The following is a 12,282-nucleotide window of genomic DNA, read 5'->3' as shown; positions in this document are numbered from 1 at the left end:
TCTGAATTTCTTTGCATTGTGGACAACTGACTAAGAGGGTGATTAGACTAGGCTATATATGCATTATATCGTTTGAGGTTTACTGTTGAGAAGAGCAGTTTAATTTTTATAAACTTAACCCCACTTCAGGGGACCTCGCCTGCGTCCTTTTCTCATTTGTACAAAGTGAAAATCAAGATTTTTTTTTCTTTTCCCGCGACCGGCACATCAAAACGCGGTTTGTAAAATGAATAAATATATTTTCCTTTTCTACGGTGAACTGAATTTCACCCTGTGTACTGACCCAGAATTCCAGCTTTTATAAAAACACTGTATAAATAAATTCTCTGGCTAAAGTTTATAAAAGCCTAATCGTGAAAAGTTAAACCCGACCAACGCACCTGAATTACAATCCAAGTGGAAAGCAGACTGCCAGGCGGTTTAGAGAAATGTTCGCACCTAAAACTAATTAGGCCGCCCTAAGCCACTTACATAAAACATTTTCCGGGTGACATATCCGGCCAAATAATTCATTTTTAACAACAAATAAACAAGCAAACAAGCCCAAAAGTCAAATGTCAAAAAAATGAAACGTGAAACGTTTTAATCAGATAAAACTGCCAACAAAATTAGCCTACACATAGAGAGAGACGAAGCAGCAACACGGCTTGTGGGGCACTTAAATCTGTATTTTTTTATTGGCTGTAGCTACGGTTTAGGCCTACTGTTTCTGCCCTGTAGTATATAAGGAAGAGGTGCAGAGCTGTCATGTCGGGTTTGTACGCTGATCACTAAACACTGAGCAGAGCAACGAGCGCACCTCCGGCGCGCGCCGGAATGAAGCTGTATCACTTTATGTGAAAAGGGGAGGACAAGGCTGCTGAACTGCGCCGACCATTAACAAATGAAGATCATTGATTACACACTGGCCTATTGACAGTGCATATATGATCGACAGTGCGTATAAAATTGACAGTACATATATATCATATATATATATATATATATATATATATATACACCTACTTTACTAAAACAATATAGGCCTATCAATAAAGTAACGGTAATGACAGACTACGACAATATTGAACGAGGATGTAAAACAAATTTTAAATACTCTTAATAGTATAATGTATTATACACACGGTTAAATAAATCTACAAAGGACTTCATCTTAGAAGCAGGCAGGTAAATATGAGTGCGGCACTACGTGTGCCTACCCATCCTATATATCCTATATAAAATGACTGAATGCTTTTCCCTTTTGCTCTAGGCGAGATGATGTTTTGCCGAGGTCTTTTTCTTCCCCTCCCCCCTCCGTTTAAGTCCACGAGCACTGCCGTGCGTTAGCCTTTGGTCGGGATTAAAAATAAACACCACAGAAGGTTAATTCAATTTCAGAAAGCCCACTGAAATGTTTTCTTACAATAGTGTAAGAGGATCACCTTTAGTTGTTCCCAAAGACTGCTCGTAAAGAAATATGAATCCCGTCATACTCTCGAGTAATGGCAGACATCTTCAGATGTAGACATGAGCCTCAGTAAACATTACTTTTTCAATAATTACGTACTTTATATATTTGTACATATAATAAGCTGCTATTAAAATTATTTATGAAAGCATTTGACATCTACTAGGTCAATTATGGAGAAATAGATCGGTTTACATTTTTATGAACTTTTATGAACCGCTAAAGGGACATAATACTCTATAAGTTTTATCATTGATACTGCTGTTAAATTATCTCACAACACTGACCTTTCAGAAGTCACTTTTTTATTACGGTATTAATTTCAGGTGAATAAAGTTTAAACTTTCCCTGAACGTGCCCTCACAGCATTCGCATTATATAGAAAGTGAATAGGGGTTGAATCTTTGACTTGAATTTCAAAATAAAAGCTGACCTGTTTGTGTAATAACACGCTATGCGTACTGGTGCACTATAAACACGGAAACCACGGAAAAAATATAATATATATTCAGAAAGCAGTCACGCAAAAATGTCCCGCTAGTCATTAAAAAAAATTTTTCCATTAGTCTTATACATATTAAAAATATTTTACACATAACATATTATGAAGCCATTAAATTCATATTTCTTGCAATTTACTATAGCTATTTCGGACATAATATCCTAAAAGTAATTTTATTAAATTTCACATTTATTCATTTAAGAAACAATTTGCCATTGAACATTATTAAAAAATATTTTTATTAAAGATGTTTATTTTTATATTATAAAGAAAGCATAGGTTTGCAGGAAAAAGATTGCAAATTTATCATTTAGTTAAAAATGAAAATCGGTTATCTTGTATAATAAAATACAATTTAAATATATGTAAATGATAAAAAACATTTGTGAAATAATGTCATTTTATTTATGAAACTAGCCACCTTGTACATTTTTCGTATTTTTTTATCAGATGGTGTTAATATTTTTCAAGTTTTCGTCTTTTGCTTATTATATATCCTCTATTATACATAAATCTCTTAACCTCCATTAGCCTTACCTGCTTGTCAGCCTGACCTTTTCATTATGAAATAGATGTGGACATATTTGGCTTATGAGGATTACAGATTCAGGTCTCGCTCATCTCTCCATTATCATATGCGGCTGGGGTCAGAGGTCCCGCGATTCATCAAAATTGTTTTTGTTGAACGAGGTACACAGCGAGTCCCGTTGGTTTACAGTGGGCTGAAGATGGCCTCCGTTGTTTATATCACCAACCGCGATGTTACATTAAACTTCCACGCTGGGGGATAGTGTGAACCAATCAAACGTTCCATTTGAGTCGTGTCGTGCGGTCCACCATTTTGTTTCTGTCACTGTGATTTGCCGGCTGACTGCAGCCCTGGCTACATTAGACCTGTCTGTGTTTGTGCACGTAACACGAAATGATGCATTTGACCCGACGTTTACGTTTGGCCCTGCAAGACAAAACCGTCACTGCGGCTCTCAAAACCGGGAAACCCTGAGAACTCATCAGGCACGATGGAGTATATATTACCCACGATGCACTGCTGTAGGATCACACTGCCTTTCAAAGGCTGAGATATCACAAGCCAGCACCACGTCGGTTGTAATTAGTGGCAGGTTTTGCGTGTTCATCTGTTAAAGCCGAGCAGCTCAGATTCCTGTGTGTTTTTGTCATCCTGCAAAATGACAAGCTCTGATATGACAATTAAACTGTGGGCACTCAGCCTTGTAAAACAAAATGTAAAAATAACTGATAAGGGCAACTTAGTTGGGCTGATGTATCCAGCACTTTATCAAGAGCAATATTTTTCACAAGCTTTTGGTTTTTGTTATTGCTGGAATTCTTGGTGGCAGCCTCAATACAAACCCTATGTCACATTTAATGGGAAAGGCTGATAAGCAACCACTACTCAAAGGTTAATCCTGCAATTGAAAGCATTGTTTTTTTTGCTATTTTGGTAACGCTTTACTTAAAGTAGTCATCATAATGCATTATGGATACCTTCATAATGCATTATAATGCATTCATAAAGTATCATGAACACGGCTATAACTATTTATTAAAAGGCATGACACGTTATAGCCATGATTATTATGCATTATGAATGCTCTGTGAAGCTCTGATCTATGCACTGTAGATACCTAGATATTGCATTATTATGGTCAGTATAAGTCATTATAATGCATTATGAAGGTGTCTATAATGCATTATACATGGGACCTTTACTTAAGTAAAGTGTTACCGATATTTATTTTTTATAACAACCTCGACAGATTAAATAAAATCTAAAACTAAAAAATCTAAAAAGCTTTAAGACAATGACGAGTGCTCATATATCTTCTCGTGAAACTGTTATTTCATTCTCCCGTCGTTTCCCAGCCCCGGGGCTTTTCCGCGCTCTTAAAAGCATGTGATTCGCGCGGCGCCATCGGCGGCTTAAGCCGGGATTTCTTCGCGTAAAAACCAGAAACCGTCTTGCCTGATTGTGTGGGCTGCGTTCCGCTAAATGTGTAAAGAAAAATTGGATCTGCCCCTGTATAAACCCCCGCCCGTGGGGTAAGTTTAGGCAAATGAGAAGAGGGGCCTTCGAGTCCTCAGATGACGAATGAGACGCTGCTGTGCTCTCTCTCTCTCTCTCGCTGCCTGCAGAGGCATTTTAGAAGGACTTGCGTACCCCTTAACAATGGTGGTCTTTCTTCATTAAAATATTAATCACCTCTTAATAAGTGTTTATGACGGGATGACAGGTCTTCCACGTGCACAGCTGAGAAACCTGGCCTGGGGCGGCATTTTCAGGAATCCGGCTGGGGCCACTCAGCGCACTAACGGTAGGTGGGTGGGAGGAGGTATGGGGCCGGAGATGGGGAGGGAGGTAGGAAAAGAACCGTACGGAACGAGCCTTTTACAATCAGTTCCCCCATGAATAACAGTCGAATACCCGCATTATTTTCTGCCTCTTCATACATTTTAATTGTCTTCCCCCTCCTTGGCTTAACCTAAACAGACATCGTTTGCTCGTAGTGGAAACGATCCCTGTAGTAGTAACACTGATTTTTGTCAGTTTTATAACCCCAGTTCTGGCGGTGTTTGAAACGATAATTTTGGACGGTACTGTAATTGGTAATTGATTACCGCCTCAAAGCTATAAACATCAGCTATAAACAGGCTTTAGACATAATACAAATAGGTCTACTATTGCAGTTAATGGGGAAAGTGATTGGAAGAATGTTTAACTGTTATTTAAGTTCGGAATACTACTTTTAATAGTAATGAAAGCAATTCTGAAAAAATGTATTCGTTTACTGTTTATGTAAAAAGCAAAATAAGGAATTCGTAGTAGGGAAAAAACGGCGAATTGTAAAATTAAAAGACGTTACAGGGAAAGAAAAAATGAAATGAGAAATGATTGGCGTTGCTCCGCCGGAAAGGGCTTACAGTGACCGGCTGACATCACTGGGGTTCCTGCAGAGGGATGCGCGCAGAGCGAGCGCATCTCCCCGCTGATCATTCATCAAATCCGCACGTGTTTATTTTAAGAGCCGGGGGCTTAACTGAAGCATCCCCCGTCCTCTCAGCAGCCAAGCCGGGATTCGGTGTCCTTACGGCCTCTGGGCTTCGCCTGACACCCCCCATTTGCTTATCTGCCGTGGCCATTTATTCTGCTTTTCACGTGCGCCGCTGTTTTTGAAGACCACAAACTCGCAAAAGTATTTACTGCTTAATACAAAGAAGTGGAGCAATCACGCCCGTAGGCAAAAAGGCGTAAGATGAGAAAAACGAAAAACGAAATGCACCACGCCAGTAACAAAATTCATGCCAAATAAAAAGGCAGATGATAACGACAAAAACGCATACAGACAGTGAACAGGAGATACCGCAATCGTAATTGCACGATGATTCCCCTGCTGCATGTGCATAAAATAAGATAGGCCTACTACAATAAGTGAATAATCAATGTCAATTCCATAAGCTGGGTGAAGTTTTATAAACAGACCGAAATATCAACGTTTTTGACGCATGTCCCGAAGCATGGCCGGCAGCTAGTCTTACTTTGGTTGAGTGTATGTTTGTGTTCCCTGTAAGTGCCAGTTTAGTTATTGCAGAACAGCAGTACACACACAAGCACGGATAAATGAATGTGCTTGGCACCCATAAATCAAAAACAAACAGGCTTGCAAGAGTAAGCAGTATTTTAGGCCTGAGACGAGGCCTTGCGGGCACCGGAGCCGGGGCTCGGAGGAGCCTGAGGCAGGGCGGGCGCTCTTCTTGGCAACACCGACCCATGGTTCATTTAGCCTCCTCAAAATATTTTTACCCCCTGACGGCGTGATTGACACTAGCAGTGGCCACCGCGATCAGAGGTGAACGATCTGCAGGCTGCGACGAGTCAGATGAGCTGGAAAGGGGGGGGGGGGGGGATCAGTCGGTGTGGGGGATCCTGCGGTTTTACGGTCAGCTGGCTGGAGCTAGTGGAGTTCAGGCCGCTGGAAGCGCTGAAGATGCCCACATGGACCCTGTGAGTCCACATCTCCATGCCACACTGCCGTCTCAAAAAAAGCCTCCCACTTTAATCGGTCCTATTCCCTCAGCTCGTAAACCCAATTTTAGTGTCCCAGCATAAATTCTGGAAATAATCTGTTTATATAAAATAAGATTTTTTTTCTTAAGTTGTAATTACATTTGGAGTGAGGTTAAAGCAGTATTTATTTTACTTTATTATATTTATGGTCATATTAAGCTGCGGTAAACTTTAATTCCAAAGAGCGTGTGCTGAGTGTGCATGTTAGGAAGGTGAAACACATTCCAAGGAAACTGCAGCTCGGGGTCAGGGCACAGGGCTCGGGGTCCTGATAACAATCAGAAAATTCACTCTTTTTAATTCCTCTTTCTCTTGGTTTCCTTATTTGTGCTTCCACAGCAGCACCGCAAGCGGCCGCGTGGACCAGAGAGCGTCGCAAGGATGTCCGACTGGCACGTCCTGGACCCTTTGTCCACTGAGCCGAATCGTACCCAGAAAAGGATATATTTGGTAAACAATATGTCCCATAATCCTCTGCTGCCATCAGGTGTTTATTTTCTCATGGTCGCCCTGGCTTCCTCTTGGGGCTGAGGGAGAAGACACTGGGTCCAGTCCCCTCACACACATTTTACTTCCTCTTCCCCTTCAGCCCCCCCCCCCCCCAGAAGCTTTGTTTGCAGATTGGGTCTATAACAGCCCCAGTTTGTTTTACTTTAGTTCCTGGGGGTGCTTAAATGCTTTCTCAAGCACTACAGGAATAAAGGTGAGCATTTAAAATGACGCCGTTCTGGGCTGCAGACGACGCCATGGCATACGGCTGTGGAATGAGGTCCGCATCTAATTTACTCCAGCAACGATTCATTGAAGTATGATGGAAATGATTATTTGCAGTAAGTTCCCTCCAAGGGACAGTGCTGCGTGTGCATTTCTTACACGGCCTGAAGTCCCAGTGTGTAAACACTGCGGGTGTTAGAAAAGTACACGTGTGATGGCGTGAAATCATCCAGACACCCCTGATGGCAGAGATTAGAGATGAAGACAAGTGCAGGCATCTTATTATTAGTACTGTAAATATTGTAGAATTATTCTATACATGCTGCTCCAGCAGTAAAATGAAAACAATTTGTGTTATGGATATGAGTGCCTAAAGTAAGTATTTTTCATGCAAAAAACACACAAATAGTGTGACCCACTAGTAACAGCATGTACTTGCTTGGTTATGTTATTGTCAGATTAATTTTAATTGTTTGCCATAAGGCTGAGACAACACAATGGCTAAATACAGTGATATCAGCATTTCAAGGAAACTACTTTTTAATATCTAATCAGATAAGACTATGTTTATGCTGCTTATTTTGAAAGAGCAGAGAAGAAGAAGAGAAGAAATAAAAAAGCAGCTTTTGGAGAGATTCGCTCTTTTCCTCAGCTTGGCAATCTTCAAGTTAAACGGAGCGAAATCTCTAAAAGCAGAGATGTGCAGCTTCATCGGCAGCTTGGCTGGGACTTGACTTTACTTCAGGGGATGCCAGCGATAAAGTAAGTACACATACGTATCCATCTGGATTATTTCTGCAACCTCAGACCTCGTTCCAAGCAAAAGACCTGGTCGTTAATGTTGAAATCTTACATAAATATGGGTGATGCAACTTAATGCAGCTTAAAAGAAGAAAAAATAATTCCCTGTCAATATAAGATTTGAGGCCGATAAAGCAAAAACCAATGCAATTTTTTTTAACTTAACACTGGGGTGAAATCGTACACCTGGGTAATTTTTTAACACACCCAAAAGATGGTATTAATTTAGGTCTTTGAAATCACAGCATATTTATATCTGTGTATTTCCATGTTGTCCTTGCCATATATAGACGCTCCTCTACTTACGAACTTTCAACTTACGAACTTTCAGACATACGAACGAAGAGGACTGTAAGCCCAAAGGGTGTTCATTGGGCTCCCATTTCCTGCCCGTAGCATCAATTTTTTTTTCTGTGCGCCAATTCCATCTAGTACGACTTCTGGCCTCATACGCCGTGCAGCTGCGTAGCGTGCGTACTCCCAGCATCCTAGTTCTTTGTACTTGCGTATACCCCTAAAATGATTTTGAATAATGACTTACGAACATTTCAAGTTACGAACGGCCATTCAGAACATATCTCATTCGTAAGTAGAGGAGCGTCTGTATGTCTATTTTCAGAACTGGACATAAAAGTGCTATTCAGTTTGAACGAAATATTCCCTCATAAATGTGTAGGAAGCAATAAAAACATATTTCACTACTGATCATTGACTGTGTTTTTGTATTAATCTGGTCTGATCCTACTCCCAGCTGCCCTGCTGCCGTGGCGACATGGGTGAAAGTGGCCTATGTGGCTGATTCATCAGTTCCCACTCTAGAGGGAAGGTTGGTCAGCCAAGACCCGACGAGACGAGTGCCTAACTGAGTCTGGGGATGAACGGAAACAGATGACACCTGCTGTGACCACTACTGCCCCGCCGTCACACACACGACACGCACATACATAAGCACACACACGTGCGTGCACACACCAAAGCAGGGGGTGAAGAGTGAGTAACACTCAGAGCCTAGGCAGTGATAGGGAGAGCAGTAATAGGAAGCCATGTTATGGCAACAGGCCTGTAAATGTATAAACAGTCCACGGGATATGAGTGACACTTCACAAACATCTGGTTCGGTGATAAATCTGACATTTTACTTTGTGCCGGGATATCAACGTCCAGGAGTGAGATCCAGCGAGAGGCAGAAAATAAACAAGCCAGCCTGGAGAGTGGGAGAGAGGAGACGCCATTAATGGGAAACACTCCCCGTTGTGTGGCTGCGTGTAACTGTAGCCATTTATTTAACATTTCTGGTGTTTCCACCATGCTGAGATTAGACACAATCTCAGCAGATTACGTCTGGGTGTATATATGTGACACGGCGTGGTTTATATGCAGGTCATGTGATGTGTGACCTATAAAGTTCATTTAACACCATACTTGGTTATTTGTACCTGTTACCCAAAGAGCGAAGGTACGGAAGTGAATTAGCGCGACGTGGCAGCACTTTTGAAGGATCTGAAATGGGCATTAATGGAATCCAACCCCCCCCCCCCTCCCCCCAAACACACACATGCACACACACACTCGCTGTTCCCCTGCCCATCCCTGCTCCTGGGCGATCGGGTTTCCACGTTCGGCCCATCAGCTGAACATTCGGCTCTTGATCAATGGCAGGAAACCAGAGGATCCAATGTTAGTACATCAGAGGATGATATTCCCCTACCCCCAAGAACACAATCACACACACAGACACACACACACAGAACACTTCTGCAAGTCTTACGTCAGACAGTATATTTGTTTTATTAAGGCTCTGATTTATCACATCAAAATACAGTGATATAAATGTAACTGTGAAACCTGTAATGGGTGGGCACCTTGGGTTTCTCCCTGCGTTACGCCCATTGCTTCAGGGACAGGGTCTGGAAAACCACAAGCCTGCATAAGACAAGCGGCTATGGAAAACAGATGAGGAGATACAGTAAATAACAATCAGCAAATAAGTGTTGCCGTTGTTCTTCATGAAGTGACTCGGCCTGGAAACAGTGGGTTTTTGCCAAATTGCGAGTCCGTTGTAGAATTTTTGAAAACGAACACTTACGTATAGTGAATATCAACGTTGTGCTTCTCTATCCTGGGTTTTATTGCTGGCAGAATATTTATGAGTATTAATTAAGATCATGTGTATCTGATGTGTGAAAAGCTTGACATTTTTATTGAATCTGGAATTATTTTTTTTCAGCTGTAGAAGAGAGGTCAGCCTCAAACATAGCGGGGGACATGGTGAATAGGGTCATTTTGTGACCTTGTTTGTTTTAAATTCCTTCCACTTCACCGTGCCTGGAGTCAAACTCAAGGCAGAGATGTTGGGATCGGTTTAATGTGCATTATTATTACTTACGCATTCTCTCTCTCTGTCTGTCAACAGCTGGATATTAGCGGCAAATGCATTGTTCTACAATCTATTTTAAATCTGTCCAAAATAAATGGACAAATCATCAAAGTTTTACAAGTCATCAGAACATGCTGTGTCCCTTTGCTGTGGCTGTAATGTATGGAAACATCGGCACACGTATGTCTACAATTAATGGAAGTATTAATGAGGTGTTCATTATCATCATTAATTTTATTGGGTAATTTGGCAAATTCACCATTTTAGAGTTGGCGAGATGAGAGACCTAGCATTTGAATGCCATAATCAGAGAATTAAGTATTGTTTGGAATGGAATAATTATCATGTGTGATTTTTATAAGATATAGCAAAAGAGTTTTGGTGCCCATGGCTTTGTCACCATGGTGCACATTTTAACACCTCCATCTGTACCGACTCTTAGCCCCGGGTGGGGGGGTGGGGATGAGGGCTTTGGGGGCAATATTTTGGTACCTGTATTTTAAATACAAAATTGTATTTTTTTTGTATCTGACTTAATAAAAATTACTATGTGATTTGTATCAAAATACTTTGATGTTCAGTGTTTTTGTATTTAGAAATATACAAGAAATGCTTTCCCTATAATGTAGCCATGATGATGTCATGTGTGCAAAGCGTTTGTGCTACACAAAGAAGAAGTTTCGTTTTTTCAGACATTATAAGGAGCCGACATGAAATTAGAGCCGACAGGTGATCACTTCTGTTGAACCAAAAGACTTACAAGCTCCATTTAGGGCTGTTCGTCTTTCATGTTTTTAAGATGCTGAGTAAAGCATTTAAATTGTGTTTTTAATTTCTCATTTTAAATTTTGTTGATTTGAGTTATTTACATTTGTGGGGCAAAGTGGAAAATATTTTGTAAACTAAATTACAAAAACCCCAATGTTTCTGAGTTTATTGTTATTTTTGTTCGATTGCCTTACCATTATCTGAATGTTCACGTGAGTAGTTGGGATGTATTTATGACACTTAGGAAAATTTGATCTTTTGTTTGGTTTCACATTTGTACTGTGGCTCATTAAGCAGCGAAAAAATGTGACTCTTATCCTCGGCCATTTGAGTTAATGTCTTTGTGAAGGAACAGGCTAATATAGAATATAAGTATATTAAATGTATTTTTAATTTTTAAATGGCAAAATACTGTAGTTTATTTGAATACTTCACTTGGTGGCTGTATTTTGTAGTTTATTTTGATACACTTACACATGGGGTATCTTTCATTTTGTATCAATTTTCACGTATTTTTTCCCCTCTCTGTTCCCAGCCCCCTGCTCTGCCCATGCCCCCCCAGTTCACCCAGTCACTCCTGGTAACTCTTTGCTTCTGTCAAAACAGGATCCTTCAGATTGAATTAAAGCCCTCTGCTGGGCTCCAGTGGACATCTCTCACCTAATTAGGGCCCGGTCTCACCGGCATTAACCCTAATGAGGCGGCGCTCTGGCAACCCGCACCCGTGATTGGGTGGGGGAGGGATCCAGGAAACGACACACCCTTAATTCAGTGCAGATGAGTATGTGGGATAGTGAAGTGGCTCTGGACGAACAAACTAGAGCCGGGGTCCCATTGGGGACCTGTCCCGGCATAGGGCATCGTAGGCCACATGTCCAACACTGACACTCTCGCTCACTGTGAAGAAGACGCCGTTGAAGGTCACACCCACATGGAGAGACGGGCTAAATACCAATGCTTTGGCGAGACGGCTTAAATTAATATGCCTGTGCATCTCTGTGTGTGTATATATATATATATATATTAGACTAGGCACCTGAAAAATGAACTCAATGTTACGTGGGCAGTAATCAAATTAAAAGTGCAATTTATATGTGTGTATACGATTTGAACATTTAAGGGAAAATATGTATTTTGTCAAGGAAAAAATGTTATGACTGCAAAATATATCAACAGCCCCATTTATATAAGAATGATTACATTCATTTAGCGTTTTTAGCAACAAATACTTCTATTAATACTACCACTGACACGAATGACTCGGTGTTCATAATTATTATATCTATTCAATAATAAAAATAATATTAATTATATTGTGTCACGCACGACCGTTTTTGGATGAACGTTCAAAGAAATCAATGAAAGTTAAACTTATCGGTAGAAATAACACCGTCAATGCGCTTAACAAAACGATGTGACCGGTTTCTTTTTCGTTTTGACGAGTACATGTATTGATTTATAAATTTAAATGACTGCTGTCGTCACGTCGTCACTGGATGCGTTAAATGACGCGTAGTATCGTTCAATGAGGTGAGAGTCCCGCGCGCGCTCCCCCAAATCGCTTTAATGAGTCTTTCTATAACGCT

General features: G+C 40.8%; 1 long non-coding RNA gene across 5 annotated transcripts in view; it reads left to right on the top strand.

Annotated features, from left to right (window-relative positions):
• LOC111840016 (uncharacterized) overlaps positions 1-12,282 on the top strand; it is a 45,571-nt gene that overhangs the window by 31,032 nt on the left and 2,257 nt on the right. For 2 of the 5 annotated variants that reach the window (XR_011989501.1, XR_002837256.2), the window contains exons 2-4: positions 6,376-6,486; positions 7,339-7,512; positions 8,303-10,108. This is a non-coding gene — a long non-coding RNA (uncharacterized lncRNA). The remainder of the gene's footprint in view (positions 1-6,375; positions 6,487-7,338; positions 7,513-8,302; positions 10,109-12,282) is intronic. The other 3 variants (XR_002837258.2, XR_002837263.2, XR_002837262.2) reach the window with 3 other exon arrangements.

Source organism: Paramormyrops kingsleyae, chromosome 3, assembly GCF_048594095.1.
Source record: "Paramormyrops kingsleyae isolate MSU_618 chromosome 3, PKINGS_0.4, whole genome shotgun sequence".
Classification (NCBI taxonomy): domain Eukaryota; kingdom Metazoa; phylum Chordata; class Actinopteri; order Osteoglossiformes; family Mormyridae; genus Paramormyrops; species Paramormyrops kingsleyae.
This window is presented reverse-complemented; position numbering and strand designations above follow the sequence as displayed.